General features: G+C 48.5%; 3 non-coding genes across 3 annotated transcripts; all 3 read left to right on the forward strand.

Annotated features, from left to right (window-relative positions):
* The first annotated feature begins 9,305 nt into the window (after positions 1 to 9,305).
* Positions 9,306 to 9,421, forward strand: LOC121168248. The gene has a single exon (XR_005885711.1). It is a non-coding gene; the product is annotated as a U5 spliceosomal RNA (small nuclear RNA).
* A 3,008-nt stretch (positions 9,422 to 12,429) lies between these two features.
* Positions 12,430 to 12,545, forward strand: LOC121168247. The gene has a single exon (XR_005885710.1). It is a non-coding gene; the product is annotated as a U5 spliceosomal RNA (small nuclear RNA).
* Positions 12,546 to 16,857: 4,312 nt separating this feature from the next.
* Positions 16,858 to 16,973, forward strand: LOC121168249. The gene has a single exon (XR_005885712.1). It is a non-coding gene; the product is annotated as a U5 spliceosomal RNA (small nuclear RNA).
* The last annotated feature ends 5,223 nt before the right edge of the window (positions 16,974 to 22,196 follow it).

The following is a 22,196-nucleotide window of genomic DNA, read 5'->3' on the forward strand; positions in this document are numbered from 1 at the left end:
TTACAGGTTGTAGGTGCGCACCCACCCGAGCCCCTCATTGCCCACCTGCGAGGTATGCACAGCAGTCTGCACAGCAACAGTCCAGCATAGAAACTGACCCGGACGCCCCCCACTTGACCCATCCGTGGACTTGCCCTCTTTGTGCCAGCTGTTTCCTTCAGGGACTGAAGGTGCAGAAGGACCCAGTTAGCTGCCAGGGAAACTGAGGCCCAGGGTGTGGCACAGTGCTTGCAGACCAAGAGGCCTTGGGTCATAGAATCTCTGAATCGCTTCTTAAATCTCTGGACCATGCTTCCTGCAGAAAACCTCATGTGCAAACCTCGCATGGAAATACATGGAAATACACGCCACAGGCCATTGCTGGATTCCTAGAAAGAGAAGCACCTCCTATGTGATTGCATATGCACAATTTTATGCGTGTTTTTTTTTTCAGATGTCTTCCTTAAAGGCTTCTGTTTTCCTGTCACTCTAATCAGCATGCTTTGAATTACTTGTATCCTTTCCAATTGGTTGAGCTTTGTTTTATGGCCTAGCCTAGACTTAGGGAAGACATGTATGTTGAGCAGTTAGTTTTGGTAGCCAGTGAATGTCCACAAAGTCTTGTTGCTTTATATGTTCTCAATTCTATTTCCTTGTGGATTTTGTGTCCAGTGGTAGAAATTGTTCAAAATGGGTTATCGGGGTCTTGGTGGCGGTTGATTTTGGGTGTAAACCTGACTGGACTAAGGCACGTCCGAGAGCCAGGTAGATATACTCTCTGGGTTGCTATGAGGGTGTTTCTGGAAGCAACAGCCTTGGATTACTAGCCTGGATACCTAGGCTTGCTCTGGCCTGTCTGTGGAGGGACTGAACACAACAAAAAGGTGGTTGAAGGGCGAATCCATTCTCACATCAGGGTCTCTAAGGTATCATCAAATGACCGCCCCCCATCCGCAGGTGCTGGTATAGTTTGACAGCAAGGAATGGCCCCCTCCCCTTCCCTCTCTGTGGACACGAGAAAAAAATTGAAATATTTGTCCCATCTTCCTTCATACCTGCACCCATAAATCTGCCTTTTCAGTAAAAATAAATAGATCTAAAAGGCAGATTTAGAGAGAGAAGGAGAGATAGAAAGATCTTCCATCCAATGGTTCACTCCCTAAGTGGCTGCCATGGCCGAAGCTGAGATGATCCGAAGCCAAGAGCCAGGAGCATCTTCCAGGTCTCCTACACGGTCCCAAGGTGTTGGGCCATCCTCTACTGCTGTCCCAGGCCTTGAGCAGAAAGTTGGGTGGGAAATGGAGCAACTGAGACACAAACCAGTGCCCATACAGGATGCCAGCACTTAAAGGTGGAGAATTAGCCTGTTGAGCCACAGCATCAGCCCCAAACTCAGATTTTTGATGGACTTACCTGATGCTTTTATAGTCAATGTTACTCATTTTTATACATCATCTTACTTTCTGTTTCTGTATGCCTCATATCTTCTGTACTTCTGTTTTCCCTTACTGTTTTATTTTGCATTAAATTAGTATTCTTTATTTGCTTTTAATATTTATTTATTATTTGGTGGGGAGGGGGAAGAGAAACAGAGATTTTCTACATGTTGGTTCACTCCTCAGAAGGTCTCAGAAGGTCACAATGGCTAGAGTGAGGCCAGCCAGGTCAAAAGCAAAAGCCAGGAATTCCATCCAGGTCTCCCCTGTGGGTGGCAGGGGCTCAAGCACTTCTTTTTTCAGACTCATTCAGTTTTATTGGAAAGACAGATCTACAGAGGGAAGGAGAGACAGAGATAAAGATCTTCCACCCACTGGTTTGCTCCCTGAAGGCCACAATGGCCAGAGCTCAGCTGATCCAAAGCCAAGAGCTTCTTCTGGAGCTCCCATATGGGTGCAGGGTCCCAAGGATTTGGGCCAATCTCTATGCTTTCCCAAGCCACCAGCAGTTAGCCAGATGGGAAATGGAGCAGCTAGACCGTGACTGGCAACCATATGGGATCCCAGTGTTTGCAAGGTAAGGATTTAGCCATTGAGCCGTTGCACTGGGTCCTTTGTTGCTCTTTCAGATAAATGAAAAGAAATAGAGTCTGGTGCTTTGATAGATCAGGCTAATCCTCCATCTGCAGCACCACCAGCAGCATTCCAGGTGAGCAGCAGTTCAAGTCCCAGCTGTTCTACTTATAATCCAAGTTCTGCTTGTTGCCTTGCAAAGCAGCAGAGGATAATCCAGGTGCTTGGACCCCCACACTTACATGGGAGACCCAGAAGCTTCTGACTCCCAGCTTTGGATGTACCCATTTCTGGCCATTGCAGGGGAGTGAATCAGAAGATGGAAGATCTCTCTCTGTATCTCCTTCTCTCTGTAAAAATCTACCTTTTTTGGGCCCAGCACAGTGGCGCAAGTGGTTAAAGTCCTCGCCTTGCACACCCTGGATCCCATATGGGCTCCAGTTCTATCCTGCCTCCCCACTTCCCTTCCAGCTCCCTGCCTGTGGCCCGGGAGAGCAGTCGAGGACGGCCCAAAGCCTTGGAATCCTGCACCCACATGGAAGCCCCAGGGAAGGCTCCTGGCTTTTATCTTTGGATCATCTCAGCTCCAGCCATTGTGGCCATTTGAGGAGTGAATCAGTGGATGCAAGATCTTTCTCTCTCTGTCTCTCTTTCTTTCTATAGACCTGCATTTCCTACAAAAATAAATGAATATTTAAAAGAAAGAAAAATAAATGCTACTCCTGTAGCACTCTATTCCCTTGGCCCTTTTGTGATACTCGTATGTAAGTGACAGTTGTGAATGTGAGCTGTGAGAGGTGACATCCGGTACAGCAGTTGCGATGCCTCCTGGGACACCTGCTCCCAGGTTGGCTTCTGAGTCCAGCTTCCTGCCAATGTGCACCCTGGGAGTCCTCAGGTGATGTTTCACACCCTGGGTCCCTGCCACCTGCTTGATAATCCTGGACTAATTCCTGGCTTCAGCCTGGTCCAGGCCTGGCCACTGCAAGCATTTGGGGGAATAAACCAGCAGATGGAAGATCTTCCTCAGTTTCTCTAGCTTTCAAATAAACACATACTTTTTTTAATGGAGATTGAAATGACTTAAATATTTGAATGAAGCATGTCTTTTTCATAAAAAGGCTGAGAGAAGAAGGGAGAACTTTTATATCAAGTGATGTTATTTACCATTTCTAGTTGGATTTATTCTTGTGGATGTGAGTTGCTACTTGGAAACATTTTGTTAGTGTTCTGTAGCTTTTCTCCCCCATAAATTCCTTTATGTTATTATTGATTAATATATTACATTTCCATGTATTTTGCACCAACACCACATTGATATTTTATGCAACTGCTTTTTAAATCAGTTTTAAAAAAAAAAGAATTATACATTTGTCATGTCTTGCGATGATATAGTTTATTTTACTGGTATACTTTGCTTTTTCTAGTGGATTCAAGCTGCCATCTGAGGTCACTTTTTGTCAGCTGATGAACTTCCTTTAACATTTCTTGAGGTGCGTCTATGTTATGCTTATCTGATAATTGAATTTACTTGTGAGGAACTTTGCTGGGTACACAAGCCCAATGAGCAGTTTTGTCTTTGAGTACCTGAAGTGCTCATCTCATCACTTCTGCTGGGTTTAAATTTTGCTTATCTTGGGCCCGGCACGGTGGCGCAAGTGGTTAAAGGTCCTCACCTTGCACGCCCGGGATCCCATATGGGCGCCGGTTCTAATCCCGGCAGCCCCGCTTCCCTTCCAGCTCCTTGCCTGTGGCCTGGGAAAGCCTTTGGGACCCTGCACCCGCGTGGGAGACCTGGAAGAGGCTCCTGGCTTCGGATCGGCATAGTATCGGCCCGTTGCGCTCACTTGGGGAGTGAATCATCGGATGGAAGATCTTCCTCTCTGTCTCTCCTCTCTGTATATCTGCCTTTCCTTATAAATAAATTTTGCTTATCGTCCTTTTTAGTTGTTTTTTTCTCTTTTCTGCTCTCAAGATTTCCTCTGCATCTCTGGCTTCCAGTATTTTTACCATGTGTTTCTTTCAAATACAGTTCACTGGGCTTCCTGAAAGTATAGATGATTACTTTTCGGTAAACTTGGACATTTTTTAGCTATTATTTTTCTCATTTTCTTTCCTGCTCCTTTTTCTCCTTTCTCTCTGGTTTTCCCATTATACATCTGCTGCTATACTTACAAAGTTCCACATTTCTTTGAGGCTCGGTTAGTTTTTCCTTGAATTATTTCCTCTCTGTTCATTGGATTATATCATCTCTTTCACTCTGTCTTCAGGTTTTCTAATTATTTTTTTCTGCCAGTTTGTACCTACTTTTCAACTCCTCCAGTCAGCTCTTCATTTCAATTACTATACTTTTCAACTCCAGCATTTCCATTTGATCTATTTTTCTTTATATAATTTCTACCTCTTTATTTGATGTGACATGATCCTCATACCATTCTTTGTTCATCATGATTTTCTGCAGTTTATTTGAGTATGATTACTTTGAAGGCTTTGTCTGTGGAATCTGACATCTGGTCACTTGCGGGCAGTTTGTGTTGTCTGCATTTTCCCGGGTGTATGAGTCATACTTTCCTATATCTCATGATGGCAGTGTCTCCTAATTTTTTTTGTTGTTGTTAGAGACGCAGTTCAGATAATTGATTTCATCCCCCTGGTTATTGGTTTCCCCCAACACTTATTGTTTGCTTTGTGTAATGCCTGACTGGGTCATTCTGTGTCATCTCTTGTCAGGACTCCAGTGTTGCTCTTCAGGGGACACGTCCACTGCCATCTTGATCTGATGGAGGTTTTTGGCAGAACATTCTCTCACTGTTTCCCCAATCACAACCAGCTGCCAAGTCCACTGAATTCCAGTAAGGTTGCTCCTTTGTTTTCAGCAAGACCCTGAGGCACAAATGTCTCCATGACCAAACCCATCAGGTTCGCTGGGACCGGAAGACTGGTTCTGACCCTCCGGTCGCTGTAGTAGGAGCAGTGGCAGAATGAGCAGCTCCAGGATGCATCTGCTTCCCAAAGGAGACATGGCAGGTTCCTCTAGGTACCACGTTCTTCAGAACAGCCCAGCTCCTGCTGCGGCTCACTCCTTTTCATGGGGTCTCAGCAGCAGCCTTGTAAGTCACAGCTTTCCTTCTCTTGCCCAAGCTGTTGGATCTGTTGAGTGGTGCTGCTGCCTTCTCTTCTCTGCTGGGTTCTTGGTCTTGTGACCACAAAGAGACACCCCCAAGGGCTAGCTGCCCCTGGAAACTGCTGGCCCTAAGTTGCTTGCCCTGACCTGTTCTCAAAGACTGCCTGGCACAGGTAGGCAAAAAGTATTTCACAACCAGGGGAGGTGTGGGTTCCTAACTCATGATCCTGAACTAGTTGCCTGAGATCATAACAGAGATGGGATCAAAAAGTATAAAAATAAAGAGGATAGATTTGTAAGAAAATATCTGGTGGTTGATTTTTCAACATACAATGTGTTGCCAGAAAAGCTCAATGAGTCCTATTCCTCAGTTTAGTATAGAAATAAAAAGCCAGGCTAGAGACAGAACTGACCCCGCAATTGCAACCACCACCACGTGCATTAACATATTGGGCCGACAGAGTGTGCCGGACCTGTATTGACAAGCACACACAAGAATCAGGTCTGGGATCACTTCAGATGAAGTTTCTTTGGGCACCTCCCAACTGAATTATTGAACTCAGAACCCCAATGATTGGACCCAGCTAAAGTCCTCACCTTGAACGCGCCGGGATCATATATGGGTGCCAGTTCTAATCCCGATGGCCCTGCTTCCCATCCAGCTCCCTGCTTGTAGCCTGGGAAGGCAGCTGAGGATGGTCCAAAGCCTTGGGAACCCTGCACCCACATGAGAGACCTGGAAGAGGCTCGAGGCTCCTGGCTCCTGGCTTCAGATCTGCTCAGCTCCAGCCATTGCAGTCACTTGGGGAGTGAATCATCAGATGGAAGATCTTCCTCTCTGACTCTCCTCCTCTCTGTGTATCTCACTTTCCAATAAAAAAAAAAAAGTCCCAACCATTGAGAGATCTGACTGTGGAGTGCAGGTGTCAGAGCCGGGCCTCCTCCTGGACAGCAGCTCCAGCTGCATATGGAAGATACGGCAATACACTGGAGTCTGCAGAGGATACCTGATACCATTAACAGAGAACAGAGCAAAATTGATCAATTATCCCAGCCAAGAATTAGCAGTGAATATCTGCACAAACAGAGACTCTAGAGTGAACTATATCAGCCAGTGGATTCTGGAGAGATTTCATCATGATTGGAGTGGCAAGATCAGCAGTAATTCAGAACTATTGAACTATCAAAACCTCTTGAGCAGGACCCTCAGAGCATGCCCCACATCAGGGACCCTGGGGTGGTGTTGGGTGGCTGTCCTCCATCCCAGGGTACAGAGGTGTTTGGGAGGCTTCTCCCCTTATCTCCCTCCTTCCCCCAGATACAGGAAGGAAAAAAAGAATGTGGAAATAATGGTCTCACCCACTTTCCTGTAGCCCTTGACCCTTATCACCCTAATCAACTATGTAAAAATCATCAAAAATAAAAATAATTACCCGGAAAAAAAAAAGGAAATATACAGCAAGGAATTGGTTGCAGAAAGTGAAGTTTTATTTGCAAAGTGACTAGGTGGATTTAAAAAGAAAAGTGTTTTTTCTTAAGCTTTATTTATTTTTATTGGAAAGTCAGATATACAAAGAGGAAGAGAGACAGAGAGGAAGAGCTTCTGTCCATTGATTCACTCCCCAAGCGGCTGCAACGGCTGGAACTGAGCCAATCCGAAGCCAGGAGCCAGGAGCCTTTTCTGGGTCTCCCACATGGGTGCAGGGTCCCAAGGCTTTGGGCCATCCCCGACTGCTTTCCCAGGCCACAAAAGGCTACCACGCCAGGCCCAGATGTTGGGACTTTAAGCGCCCCCTTAGCCCTCCTCATCTAAGTGGGAACCTATAGGGAAAATATTCCCCGGTGGGCTCAAAACCAGTTAGGAAATGGCTGGGCAATTCTTGTGCCACCCACTTGAAGATGTGACCAAGATCTCACTGTGTTTGGAGGGCCTCACAACAGTCCTTTGGAACTTTTTTTACTGGTTAAATATGCAATATTAATGATTAGTGGTGAATTAAGCCTGTGATTATAGAGTGGATTAAAATTATGTCTTGAGCACAACACAATGGTTCAATAACTGAATCTTCACCTGCAAAAGCTGGGATCCCACGTGGACACTGGTTCGTTTCCCAGCTGCTCTACTTGCATCCAGCTCCCTGCTTGCGGTCTGGGAAAGCAGTCAAGGATGGTCCAAAGCCTTGGGACTACTGGCTCAGGACTCCAAGAGCTCCTGGCTCCTGGCTTCTGATCGGCTCAGCTCCAGCCATTGTAGCCACTTGGGGAGTGAACCAGCAGACAGAAGATCTTCCTTCTCTGTCTCTCCTCCTCCTATCTGTATATCTGACTTTCCGATAAAAGTAAATGAATCTTTTAAGAAACAATTTATTTTAAAATTAATAGTTTACAAAATGAATAATTTATAAAAAAATTATTGTAAAAGGAGATGAGGGAGAGGGATTGAAAGAAAGAGAAGGGAAGGGAGGGAAGTATGGTTATCTTAGATCTGTTCCTATGAAATCATGAAATTGGTTCTGTTTATATTAATCAAACATTAAAAAAAAAAAAACTGTGAAATTCTGGTCCTGCATGATAGCCTAGTGGTTAGATCCTTGCTTTGAGGAGCAGCCCTAACCATGCCAGGTTACAGTAGCTGCCAGCATACATATGGGTCAGATCTGGGGACAGACCAGTCTGGGCCAGGATCTGAGAACCAGGGCAGGGGGCAGGAGAAGCCAGAATGGGCCTTAGGACCAGGACAGCAATCAGGCAGGGCTGGGATAGGCTGCAGCAGCCATCAGCAGGAGCTGGGACAGGGGGCAGACTAGACTAGGCCAAGCTGCACATTAAGATTGTGGACATTCAGGTGAGGCGAATCATGCCAGCATGGGCCCAGTGGGGGCCAGGTACGAGAGTGCCAGGGATGGAGGATCTGATAGGGCTTGGGTAGTTTGACCCAGATCCTGGGGCCCACCTTCTAGGTGGGTGTTGGTTTCGTGAACCCCAGGGGTGGGGGATCCAGCAGGGCTTTGATTTCCTAGCCAGGGTCCCCGGACCTGCCTATTAGGTGGGTGTCAGGTTCATGAGCCCCAGGGGTGGGGGATCCAGCGGGGTTTGGGTTGCCTGGCCCAGTTACTTAGACTCACCTGAAAAACCATCCACATCCTACTTAATGAAAAAGGTGGAGCAGTGGACACAGGCCCTGTTGTAAAAGGAGAATATGGCAGCACATTTGGTGCTGTAGCAGAAGGAGAACAGAACAAACTGGACAACTACCCCAAACAAACAATGACAGCAAAAAATCTCGGTGAATGGAGCCAGTGGACATTGGGAAGGTGACATCATCCTTGGATCGGTGAAATTGGCAGCATTTCAGAACTATCCAAGCCACTTGGACAGAACCCTCAGAGTATGAGACTCTGGGTTGATACCAGGTGGCGGTTCCTCATCCCTGGGTTCTGTCTGGGATGTGTGGAAAGTCATGAGTGGTTTCTCCCTTTGTCTCTCCTCTTCCCCCAGGAACAATAAGAAGAAATAGCAAATTTGGAAGCAATAAATTCACCCAATTTTCCCTAAACCTCGATCCTTTCCACCTTGATCAACCATGTAACCACTATTTAAAAATAAAATAAATAAAATAAATAAATCCTTACCTTGCATCTGCAGGGATCCCAAATGCCTCCCTCTCAGTGGAACTGAAAGATGCTACCAAGCTCCTTGCAAATCCTCTGGCACTCCTACAGGTGGAGGAGAGGAGCCAGGGTCCAGATCTGTGTTCACTATTTCTTTGCCTGCAGGCAACCTGCCCCCAGCATTAGAAAAACCCCTTTAGTTAAAAGAAACCAGGCTCAGAGTCCCAGTGCACAAATAGGTGAAATGCAACTCTCTCTAGGTGACCAGACACTTTAAGTCCCACGTGAGAAAGTCTTTACTTCACCTTTGTAAAGTGGCCTCAAAGACCTGATAGTTCCCGAGTCTGAGGGACAAATATTTAGGCTCATTTGCATACCCATAATGCATTGCAATAAATTCAAGTGTTCCAATGTTTTAAAAAAACTCATGGTATTTATTTCTTTACTTTTTAAAATTTGTTGCTTTTACTGGAGGATTTTTAGATACACACTGCTGCAGGTGTTATTCCTTGGAATAAGTGTCTACCATTCATTATCTAGGAGTTGGAGTTATACTAATACTGATTTAGAACTAAGCTTGGCATACTCTGGTTTCTCTTCAGATCGTATAAATCTTTCGCCTTTTACTAAAGATTTCCGTGGAGAGGAACAATTCTGAGTCTTTACCCAATTTTTTGAGGCCTTACTTTGGTAAGGCTATATAATTTGTCAAATAACAGGAAAATATGTGATGGAACATGACAGGATACCTAGGTGGAGTAGCCAGGCTCTTGAATTTATTGATAAAGGGTGTGCACTTGCAGCCTGGAGTTCTATATCACTCCAGGGACCACATCAACTGTAAGGGATCTCGTATGCTAGCCTTCAGAGGTGGACCGTGTGCTTCTCTCCCACTTGCTTTTTACAGACTGCAGATAACGATGGCTGCGTCCTTGGGACTTGCCCCAAAACATACTTAAATTCATGGCTGGGTGTTGAAAGCTTCAGGGCTCCCAACAAAATAATCACGAGAAAATGGGTGCCAGATTCTGTTTGGGGGATCTGCGTGTTTTTGAAGATTGGAGGAGAATGCCCAAGAAATTGCCAACTCTTGAAACAGAAGTTACAAACTATTCCGGCTGTCACCATGAGCTGGTTAGTGACATGCTGAGACTGCCACCTACTGGTGTGTGGAGACAAGATTTCTTCTGTGAAAGCTATGAAAACAGGCAGGGTGGCATTCGGCTTAGGGCACCTGACTTAAGCTTGCTACCCACGCAGACTCAACAGGGAGCTGGGATCCAGCGGGGTTGGCTCAAGTAACTGTGGCCCCCTCATCCATGTGGGAGACTGGATTGAGTTCCCTGCTTGCAGCTTTAGGCCTGTGGAATACCTGCTTCTTGGGGATGCTGGGGGCCAGAACATGGAAACTAGGGCCAGCATGATGTAGTAACACACCCACCTATGGCACCAGCATCCCACATGACACTGGATCAAGTTTCAGCTGCTCCATTTCCAATCCTGTTCCCTGCTTGTGGCCTGGGAAAGTAGCAGAGGACGGCCCAAGGCCTTGGGACCCTGCACCCACTTGGGAGACCCAGAAGTAACTCCTGGCTCCTGACTTTGGATGAGCTCATCTCCAGCTATTTCCCATTTTGGGAATGAACCAGCAGATGGAAGAACTATCTCTGTCTCTGTAACTTTTTCAAATAAAATAAGTGAAATCCCTTTAAAAAAATATTTTCCTTGCAAAATCAGATATATAGAGAGGAGGAGAAACAGAGAAGGATCTGTCCGATGATTCACTCTCCAAGTGGCCACAACAGCCAAAGCTGAGCCAATCAGAAGCCTGGAGCCTGGACCCTCTTCCAGGTCTCCCACACAGGTGCAGGGTCCCAAGGCTTTAGGCCATCCTTGACTGCTTTCCCAGGCCACAAGCAGGGAGCAGGGTGGGAAGCTGGGCTACCGGGATTAGAACCGATGCATTCAAGGCAAGGACTTTAACCACTACGTTATTGCATTGGGCTGAAGGAGAGGATTTAGCTACTGAGTCTTCACACCTTTCTTTTTTTTTAAACTACAAGTGCTTTCTGTCCGTGGTCAATTGGATCTGCAGATTAAGGTTCTCCACCTTTGGCCAGCTGAGTGAATCTACTTAAAACTACAATACCTTAGGTTACCTGAAGAAAACTGTTGATATAATTGTTGTGCAGATCCGTTTATTTTGAAAGAGTTACCGAGGTAAACAGAGAGGGATATTCCATCTGCTGGTTTATTCCACAGATGGTCCCAGTGGCCAGTACTGGACCAGGCAGAAGCCAGAAGCTTCTTCTGGATCTCCCACGCGAGGCAGGGCCATCTTCTGCAGCAGCTGGAACACAAACCAGGGCCCATATGGGATGCTGTTGACATAGGCAGCAGCTTTACCCACTGCACCACAGCATCAGACCTGATAGGTTTTTGTTTTTTTTTTTTGCGATGTTAAAAAAATAATGTAAATATTCAAAACTTGTGAGTGTAATGGGAAGCCGACACTGGACCGCATGACCTGAACAGGTGTGATCAGAATTGAGCACTGGAAGCGGGCAGCGCATGAACTGCAGCAGACAGGAGGTCCGTCTGGGATCCCAGGGGCCCGGTTGGCACCCACCCAGGGGTCCAGGGACCAGCCTGTCCAGCTGGATGCCAGCTCAGCACAGCACATAAACACGAGGAAAGTCTATGAGACGAGGCCCAAGTGAGGGCTTGTTGAGTGAACCAGCGATGGGAGAAGTCTCCGACTTTTGAAAACTGGGGGCTGAGAGGTGCACGCTCCTGATCTTGAGCTGCCTTTGGTGAGCGTTGGTGACCCTTGCCCTTAGGGGATGTACGGTGGCCACGTGGGTCTGGGGTCTTCCAGGTAACCGGTTGGCTCCCTGTGTCCGGGCCTGCAGTTTGCCTCCTCAACCCACTATGGGTGGTGTGTGGTGTTACAGATTAGAAAAAAAATGGCTCTGGAATCGGCAGTTCGGGTCTCGTAGGTCAGCCAGAGCACTCCGTCCCCGCGGAGAATTCGTCCTGATTCAGTGGGAGACCCAGGGAGGCAGGGCTGGCCCGAGACCACCGCTTTGCCGGAAATAGGAAAAGCGCGTCAGTCGGAAAAGGCCTGAGAGCTGGAAAGCGAATCGTGTAGTCAGCTAACTGCCAGGACTCCTCCAAATGCCGACAAACCCAGCACAGCCAACAGGGCAGAACCTGCAGGGCACAGGGCAAGCCAAACCGAACCGAAACCGACACAAACCAGCGCCCGGCTCCAGAAGGAGGACTCGTGGGTCTGCACTCTGTGACGGCCGCCTGTTAATGAAGCCCACTGGCACGGTCAGCGCAGTCCTTCCCTTCAAAACAAATCCACCAGCTCGGACACGCACGCGCACTGCGAGGCCGGCGCGCTAGTCGCGTCCGTTCCCGGGGCCTCCCGCGCGCCCCCTGCAGGCGGCGAGAGGCGCTGCGCCAAGGACTGCGCGGGAACGCGGCTCATCTGCATACCCACAGTGCAGTGCGCGCAGCACGCGTGGACAACACCGCATTTAAAGTCCAGTGCAGGAATGTCTGGTGAGAATTCGGACTTGCACTTGAAAACGTAACGTGACTGCATTTATCGTGCTAGTAGATGTTGCCGTGACGTGGTGACCGTGAGTGTGGTAGGAGTTAGTGGTGCCCGAGGTGTGAGTTGTGGGTATTGGTTAGTATACTCTGGTTTCTCTTCAGATCGTATAAATCTTTCGCCTTTTACTAAAGATTTCCGTGGAGAGGAACAATTCTGAGTCTTTACCCAATTTTTTGAGGCCTTGTTTCAGCAAGGCTATCTTAATTTTGTTTAACATAAGAGCTTGTATAGTGAGCTTGGAGTCTAAACAGTTGCAAGGGACTGGGGAACTAAGCTGCTGGTTTTCCAAATCCTGGTTCACTGTGTAACTGTGATTCCATGGGCCCCTGATTAGTACAGAAAGCTCTTAGCTTTAGATCAATCCAGTGTTAGTAAACCCGTGGATAAGGACTTCCTTGCGTGTTTGTTGTACTTGACTATGTGTAGTATTCTTGAGTATTGGCATGACAAATGAGGTTCCAAAAGGGGGGACAGGAATTGGGCAAATGGCACGCTAAGTCATTGGAAAGTGTTTGCAGCAAGAATAGTTAGCCTACAGTTGGTTGGTCATAGTGTGTATTCAATGTACCTCAGAACAGGGGATGCATTTTGTCGTTGCAGTTAAGACCTTAAGAGACAGCAGCGCCGGCTTGGTAAAATACCTGCCACTTTTGTGGGAAAACCCGCAGCGCTACTGCTCTTGTGGGGGAAAAATGTGCTGTACACACACAGCAAATATGTACAACAGTAATTTTTTCTTGTTTTGATCAGAAAGCAGATTTACAGAGAGGAGAGACAGATCTTCCAGGATCTCCTCTATAGATCTGCCTTTCCAATAAAAATAAATACATCTTTTTTAAAGTCTCTTGATCAGTCTCATTCTTTTTCTGTTCCTGTAAATCTGCCTTTCAAATAAAATAATTTTTTAAAGTGCTTATGCAGAGAGACACTGGTAACATTTCAAAAGTGAAATTTATTTGAAACACAGTGTGAGGGAAATGGCGATCTTCCATCTGCTGGTTCACTCCCCTGATGCTGCAAGCAGCCAGGGCTGGCCCAGGGAAGGCACGAGGGACCCCATCCTGATCATCCATGTGGGTGCGGGGACCCCAAGGACTTGAGTCAACACCCACTGCCTTCCCAGGCACATCAGCAGGAAACTGGATCAGAAGCAGAGCAGCTGGGGCTGCATACAACCCAGTGCTTGAAACTGCTGGGCACTTGGCAAGATCCTGAGTGAGATCTTTGGACATACAGTGAATGGAGATGCATACTGCAAGCAGGATCTACACCCAGGCACTGCCCCCACCCTTAGGTGTAAAATCCCTGACTACCTGCTTCTCAGGGAGACGGGTCCTCGGGGAAGACCCCCTCCCACCCTCCCTGCTCATCGCTGGTCAGAGCAGCCATCCTCTCAGCAAACGCTGCTTGAGGCTGATCATCTGGCAACACCCCAGGGGCGTGGATCCCCTGTGTCCACTAACACTGGCCACAGCCAAGTTAACCCAAAACTGCACAAAGCAAGAGAAAGACACTGACCACTGCCACTCAGTTCAGTGTCTCCAACAGCAAAAACAAACAGGAGCTTGTCCCCCTCCAGTGATATCCCAGGGACCTCAGCTCCTCCTAGCTGGCTGCCTCCCTGCCTATGCCAGTGGCTCCTGTACTGAGTCTCTGCTCACGGTAAGGACCCTGAGTGCCAGGCTACTGGCTTGACCTTAACCAACTTGGGTTGATATGGTAATCTGGGAAGTGAACTAGCAGTTGGATTATCTGTCTCTCTTTGACTTTCAAAATAGAATGAAAAAACATTTTTTAAAAAGAATTATTATTATTATTATTATTATTACAAAGTCAGATATACAGAGAGGAGGAGAGAGAGAGAGGAAGATCTTCCGTCCAATGATTCACTCCCTAAGTGAGTGCAACAGTCGGTGCTGTGCCGATTCGAAGCCAGGAACCAGGAACTTCCTCCAAGTCTCCCACATAGGATCCCAAAGCATTGGGCCGTCCTTGACTGCTTTCCCAGGCCACAAACAGGGAGCTGGATGGGAAGTGGAGCTGCCGGGATTAGAACCGACACCCATATGGGATCCCAGAGCATTCAAGGCAAGGACTTTAGCCACTAGGCCACACCGCTGGGCCCTATTCATTCTTTTTATTGGAAAGTCAGATATACAGAGAGGAGGAGAGACAGAGAGGGAGATCTTGCGTCCCATGGGAAGTTGGGCTGCCGCCTGGATTAGAACCAGCGCCCATATGCAATCCCAGAGCGTAGTCAAGGCAGCGGCTTTAGATGCCAGGCCACCATGCTGGGCCCAAGGCTCGTTTATGTTGTTAAGTGGCAGGTTTGAGCCGTCACTTTTGAAGTGTATGCTTCTGTACACCGACAGGTGTGTTGTCCCATACCTGAGACCTTATCAAGGTGCCTTATGTTTCATCTCCCCAGTTTTCAAGCTGTACTTTGGACTAACATCGAATCCAGAAACCTACTGCCTTGTCTTGTTACCTCTTTCCCACCAAAGAAAAGATCCAAGAAATATGGTGGGTGCATTGTGTGGGTCAATGAGGATCATGTAGTAGCCTAAACCGATGCCTGCAGCGCTTCCATCTCCTATGGGCTCAGGTTCGAATCCCGGCTGCTCCAGTTCCTATTCACTTCCCTGTTAATGCACCTGGGAAGGCGGAAAGAAGATAGCCCCGTCGAGTTGAAAACAAAATGGAGTTAACATGGCTCATTGCTAATTGCGATACTTTTCACTTTTATAACTTCTGCTTTGCTTGCTTGGCCATGAAACTATGTGAGACTGTGAGCTCGCAGGACAAGTAGCCTACATGACTACGGCATGGATACTTTTCAGTTCCCAGGAATCAAGGTCTGAGTCTGGTCATCTCACAGGTGGCTTCAAGGCCTAAGTCTGGTTATCTTGACTACTAGACTGGAGAAGAGCCAGTCACAGGCTCCAACCACAACAAGCTTTTGTAAACTGTCCCTATAAAAACCCTATAAATGGGGCCCAGCGGTGTGGCCTAGCAGCTGAAGTCCTCGCCTTCAACGCGCTGGGATCCCATATGGGCGCTGGTTCTAATCCCGGCAGTTCCACTTTCCCATCCAGCTCCCTGCTTGTGGGCTGGGAAGGCAGTCGAGGACGGCCCAAAGCTTTGGGACCGTGCAACCGTCTGGAATACTCGGAAGAGGTTCCTGGCTCCTGGCTTCGGATCAGCATAGCATCCTTCGTTGTGCTCACTTGGGGAGTGAATCATCAGACTGAGGATCTTCCTCTCTGTCTCTCCTCCTCTCTGTATATCTGACTTTCCAATAAATAAATAAATAAATCTTTTTAAAAACCCTATAAAAATGCTCTTCGGGGCCACACTCCGTTAAGAGGTCTTGGTTCCGGGCCCGGCGCGGTGGCACAAGTGGTTAAAGGTCCTCACCTTGCACGCCCGGGATCCCATATGGGCGCCGGTTCTAATCCCGGCAGCCCCGCTTCCCATCCAGCTCCCTGCCTGTGGCCTGGGAAAGCAGTCGAGGACCACCCAAAGCTTTGGGAACCTGCACCCGCGTGGGAGACCCGGAAGAGGCTCCTGGCTTCGGATCGGCATAGTATCGGCCCGTTGCGCTCACTTGGGGAGTGAATCATCGGACGGAAGATCTTCCTCTCTGTCTCTCCTCTCTGTATATCCGCCTTTCCAATGAAAAAATAATAAAAATAAATCTTAAAAAAAATTAAAAAAAAAAAAAAAAAAGAGGTCTTGGTTCCGGTTGCCTTACCTTTCATTGTAATAAAATTTGTGATGAATGTAACATTCTGTTTCTGTGGTCGAGTGTGGTGGATTCAGCAGCCAAGTCCTTGGGCCTCTGCATCCACCTGGGAGATGTGGAGGGGGTTCCTGGTCCCAGTCAGCCCTGCTTTGGTCTTTGCCGTCATTTGAGGAGTGAACCTGCTGGTGGACTGAAACACCTCTCTCTCCCTCCTGCCCCTTCTCTCTGTAACTGCTTTTCAAATAAAAATGAATCTTTAAATGGACGTACATTTTGAGAATTCCGTGACTTGAACAGGTGGGTCGTGGGGCCAGAAGTGGCGAGAAGCAGCACGGGGACTGCAGGAAGCCCGTCCGGGAGCCGTTGTGGAGTGTTTGAAGGGACGGGGAGGTGGAAACTGTGGCTTTGCCAGCAAAAGACGCCGCAACGTGGCGTGGGGTCGCGGGTTTGCAGCTCGGCTTTCTCTCAGCGCTTGCCAGGCCCGGGGCCTCCCGCGCGTCCCCTGCTGGCGGCGAGAGGTGCTGCGCCAAGGACTGCGCGGGAACGCGGCTCATTTGCATACCCACAGTGCAGTGCGCGCAGCACGCGTGGACAACACCGCATTTAAAGTCCAGTGCAGGACTGTCTGGTGAGAATTCGGACTTGCACTTGAAAACGTAACGTGACTGCATTTATCGTGCTAGTAGATGTTGCCGTGACGTGGTGACCGTGAGTGTGGTAGGAGTTAGTGGTGCCCGAGGTGTGAGTTGTGGGCGTTGGTTGGTATACTCTGGTTTCTCTTCAGATCGTATAAATCTTTCGCCTTTTACTAAAGATTTCCGTGGAGAGGAACAATTCTGAGTCTTTACCCAATTTTTTGAGGCCTTGTTTCGGCAAGGCTATTATGACAGTGTTAAAAAGTAGAATGTGTTGTTAAGCGGTGAGAACCTGTTGGATGTGTTCTGGTTCTGTCTTGCTTGTCTTTGGTGTAGTTTCTGTTCTTGATTATGGTGTGACTCCTAGGTAAGGTTTATTTTGTGGTTCATTATGCTGGCTCAGATGCAGGGCTGTTGGGATTAGAACGGACGTACTTGTAGGATCCTGATGCTTTAATAACATAGGACTCCTGGGAACCAGCCCCCTCTTTTTTGTCAAGATTTATTTTATTTTTATTGGAAAGTCAGATACACAGAGAGCAAGATCCTCTACGTGAAGAGTGATGACTCACTCCCAAGTGAGCACAATGGCCGACGCTGTGCCGCTCCGAAGCTAGGAGCCTCTAACGCGTCTCCCACGCGGGTGCAGGATCCCAAAGCCTCCACTGCTTTCCAGGGCCACAGGCAGGGAGCTGGATGGGAAGCAGGGCCGCCGGGATTAAGAACCGGGACCCTTATGGGATCCCGGCATACAAGGCGAGGACCTTAACCACTGCGCCACCGCGCCGGGCCCAAACCATCTCTTTTTTTTAAACAGAACCGGTTTCTGCTGTTTTCCCTGGGTCAGAAATTGAGAAGTTGCAGCCAGGACTCGAACCCTTGTGGGATGCCAGAAATACAGGCAGAAGCTAAACTGTACACCACAGCTCTGGCCCTGAGAGATACATTTAGGAAATAAATTACAGAAAACTGAATCCTATGTTCTCCTAGCAAAGCTGCAGAGTTTATGGAGTGCATGGTGCTGCAGAAGAAGACAAACAACAGCAGGAGGAGGAAGGTGAAGCAGAGATGGCTGTGGTTGGAGGGGGACCAGAGAGGACAGCTGGAAGAACTGGGGTATGGAAGCATCTAGAAGGAATAGGCAGTGGGCAGCTGTGGCTACCACTGATAGAACAGTTTTGGAGAAAGGTGCCAAGGGAAGCCACTAGCCCAGGCTGGAGGCTTGCGACCAAGGACAGGACGGGCTGCGCTGAGATGAATAGGAACGCTGCCTGCCAGGGCCTGCCTGCACCCCATACCCCACAGGGAGAACTAGGGCTGAGGCCCCCTCCTCTGCCTCACATCCACTTCCCTACATACCCACCTGGGAAGGCAGCAGACAATGACCCAAGTACCCAGGCCCTGTTGCTGACGTGGGAGACCTGGCTGGAGATACCTAGGAGCTGCTTCTTGTACCCCTCTTTTTATTTTTTTGTTCCCCTTGCTTGTCTCCCACAGATATTCAGCAAGAATGTAGTGCTAGTCCTGGGTGACATGGCGATAGCAGAGGCAGGCATCTGGCCCCAGGGTTAAGCAGACTACACCCCACACCTGTGTACTTGTCTGGGGAGAGTAGGGATTGGTGCAATGGCTCAAAAGGCAAATCTTCCATCTTCAAGTGCTGACATCCCATATGGGCACCAGTTTATGTCCTGACTGCTCCACTTCCCATCTAATTCCCTCCTTATGGCCTGGGAAAGCAGCAGAAGATGGCCCAAGTCCTTGGCACCCCGCACCCACATGAGAGACCCAGAAGAAGCTACTGGCTCTTAGCTCCTAGCTTGGGACCAGCCCAGTTCCAGCCATTGTGCCCATTTAGAGAGTAAGACTGAAGGTCTCTGTGTGTAACTCTTCTTTTCATTCAAATAAGCGAATCTCTCTTTTTAAAAGATTCTTTTATTTTTATTGCAAAGTCAGATACACAGAGAGGAGGAGAGACAGAGAAGAAGATCTTCTGTTTGATGGTTCACTCCCCAAGCTGCTGCAATGGCTGGAGCTGAGCCAATCTGAAGCCAGAAGCCTCTTCCGGGTCTCCCACACAGGTGCAGGGTCCCAAAGCTTTGGGCCGTCCTCGACTGCTTTCCCAGGCCACAAGCAGGGAGCTGGATGGGAAGCAGGGCCACTGGGATTAGAACCAGCAACCATATGGGATCCAAGCACATGCAAGGCGAGGACGTTAACCAATACACTATAAAGTGAATCTTAACAAAATAAAAGAAAAAAGAAAATGCTCTCAGTGAACACAGCCCCGTCTGCCCGCACCCGTCGCAGGGCGGTGGGCGAGTGGGTGGCTTGCAGTGTGGATCACTTGCATCTCCTCCTGAATGGAGCCAGGCCCACGTAGAGACTTGGAGACCCTCACAGTGGCTCTGGCCTTGCCAGATGGCCCCTCTATCCCCCCTGGGGTCGGCGAGACAGGTGAGGATGGCTGGTGCTCATCTCACTGAGCTGTGAGAAGGAGCCAACAAGAACAGACCCGGAACATTCTGGCACCTGCCACAGCGTCAGCCGCGTGGGTGAGAGCGTGCAGCACACCACCCCGGGTCTGTGTGTCAGAATCCCAGACGAAGGAAGGAGGGCACCCCAGGCGCGGAGGACGTCTGTGTCCCAGAGCCAGGACAGGGGGCCACTTGGCCATCCTGCAGCTGCCTCCCCAACACTGCACACCACAGTAAAGACCCTGGCAGTCTTGTAAAAGGGAGCGGATACACAATTCATTGCCACTTCAGGCCTAAGTCAAAGGCAACGGCACACCCCTCCCCAACTTACACACCGGACCATTGTGGAATTTTCCAACAGTTCTGGAGCCTTTGAAGTGACCAGACCAGACAGTTGATTTATTTCCAGCGAACCTCTCCCTTTGAACCCAGAAGGGTCAAGGTTAATTACATAATAAAACACACGGGCCCACAGCTGCCCCCAGAGGGCGCGCCGCTCTGCGCTGGCATTCCCGATCCCGCCCTCCAACCATTTCCTTCATCAGGGTCCATTAAGAAGAAGAAGAAAACCTGATCCCTCATTTCCTCCCCGAGATATAAATTTTAATTTGCTGGAAAGCAACAAAGGGGCCCCAGACCCTGTGTCCTGGAGCCGGCGGGTAAGGACTCCTGCTCCCCACTCCGGCAGAGACTCATTGATGCTGGTGCCATCAACTGGGTGCACCAGGCTTTCCTTGCCAGCTCAAGTGGCCGTTCACCAGCGCGCCCCGGGATGCTCACCAGAGGATTCCAGTGGCAGCCACTTGGGGTGGCTGCAATGGCAATCCCCATGTCCCCTGAGGATGAAATATGGTGTGTGTGGAGCCAGCAACAATCCCAGGTGTTAGATTGGACAACACCTCTAGATCTTTAGTTGGAATTCTCCTCCACTTCCTCCTTTTCCCACCTAGAGCTTGTTCTCCCATATGCCCCTTGTCCCTTCTCCCTGAGCACCCTCTCCCCACCTTCTTTCTACCTTTGCCTCGCCAGAGCCCAGGCTGGGAGCCTTGAAGCACAGTGTTGTACCCACAAAAATATCCCACCCAGGAGCTCGCATTATGATAGCATGGACCACCTGCTTTTTACAACTCTGGCATTCCACATCCGACACCGGTTCCAGTCCTGGCTGCTCAGCTTCCGACCCAGGTCCCTCCTAATGCGCCTGGAAGGCGGCAGAGGACAGTCCAAGTGCTTGGACTCCTGCACCCATGTGCGACACCCTGATGGAGCTCACCGCTCCCGGCTTTGGCCTGATCCAGACCCTGCCACTGCAGCTGTTCAGAGAGTGAACCAAAGGAAGAAAGGGTCTCTATAACTGCCTTTCTGGTAAGTAAGTAAATATATTTTTAAATTTTAATTTTTATTGGAAAGGCAGATTTACAGAGAGGAGGAGAGACAGAGAAAGATCTTCCATCTGCTGGTTCACTCCCCACATGGACACAATGGCCAGAGCTGAGCCAGTCTCTTCCGGGTCTCCCACATGGGTGCAGGATCCCAAGGCTTTTGGGCCGTCTTCAACTAAACCAGGCCACAGGCAGGGAGCTGGATCAGAAGTGGAGCAGCTGGGACTCGAACCCAAATGAGTTCCTGGCACTTGCAAGATGGGGATTTAGTCACTGAGCAATCATGCTGGTCTGTAAAGGAATCTTCTCAAAAATAAAAATAGGGTTCTGGTAGGCTAGTGGGTACCTGTGTGGGAGACCCAGAAGAAGCTCCTGGCTCTTGGCTTCAGATCGACTCAGCTCTGGCCATTGCAGCCACTTGGGAGTGAACCAGCAGATGGAAGATCTTTCTCTCTGCATCTCCTTCTCTCTGTAAATCTGCCTTTCCAATTAAAAAAATCTAAAATAAATAAGTAAATAAAATAAAATGTAAACCACTAAGTACATTCATTCAAGTACCTCTCCTGCTTCCCCAGGCCACCAGCAGGGAGCTGGATGGGAAGTGGAGCAGCTGGGACTTGGTCTGGTACCTGTATGAGATTCTGGTGCTTGCATGTGGAGGATTTATCCATTGAGCCATCATCACATTGGGCCCACAGGAGAGCATTTCTAATTAAAAAAAAAAAAAAAAAGCCATGTTCTTTTACAGTCCTACAGCTCTCTTCACTCACATCCATGTTTCTTGTTTTCTCTATTTTTATTCATACTGATGCAGTGGGTCCTCTCTCCTCTCTGTTTATCTGACTTTAAATTAAAACTCTTTTTAAAGATTTGTTTTCTTTTTATTGCAAAGTCATATAAATATGCAATAAAAAGAAAACAAATCTTTAAAAAAGATATATATATATATATAAAGAAAGACAGAGAGAAAGATCTTCTCTCCGATGATTCACTCCCCAAGTGACCTCAACAGCTGACACTCAACTGATCCGAAGCCAGGAGCTCTTCCAGGTCTCCCACGCGGGTGCAGGGTCCCAAGGCTTTGGGCCGTCCTCGACTGCTTTCCCAGACCACAAGCAGGGAACTGGAAGGGAAGTGGGGCCGTTGGGCTTAGCAACAGCACCCATATGGGATCCTAGTGCGTTCAAGGCGAGGACTTTAGCTGCTAGGCCACTGCGCTGCCCCCACCAAAAAAAAAAAAAAAAACACTTTAAAAAATAAGAAATCTTTCTCTTAAAAAAAAAATAAAAAAAGAAAGAAAGAAAGGAGGAGGAGAGCTGCCAGGAACAGGAGTTCATGTAGGATGCCAGCAGTGCAGACGAAGGCTTAACCTACTACACATATAACACCAAGCCAGATTGATTGATTGATTGATTGATTGATTTTCCAAAATAAGCTACCTTTTGAGTTCCAGTGTCAGACGGTGTGAGGACTCTTCATGTGGATACTGCCGCCTCCATGCCTGATTCCTGAGGCACCTGTAGCGATCCTTGGTCTGCCCTGAATGCACTAGAGACTGGGTGAGGTAGGAGGGAGTACTGCAAGCAACACGGCCGAGCCAGGAGGTCGG

This window comes from Ochotona curzoniae, unplaced genomic scaffold (assembly GCF_017591425.1).
Source record: "Ochotona curzoniae isolate NIBS_2020 unplaced genomic scaffold, NIBS_Ocur_1.0 patch79, whole genome shotgun sequence".
Lineage (NCBI taxonomy): Eukaryota > Metazoa > Chordata > Mammalia > Lagomorpha > Ochotonidae > Ochotona > Ochotona curzoniae.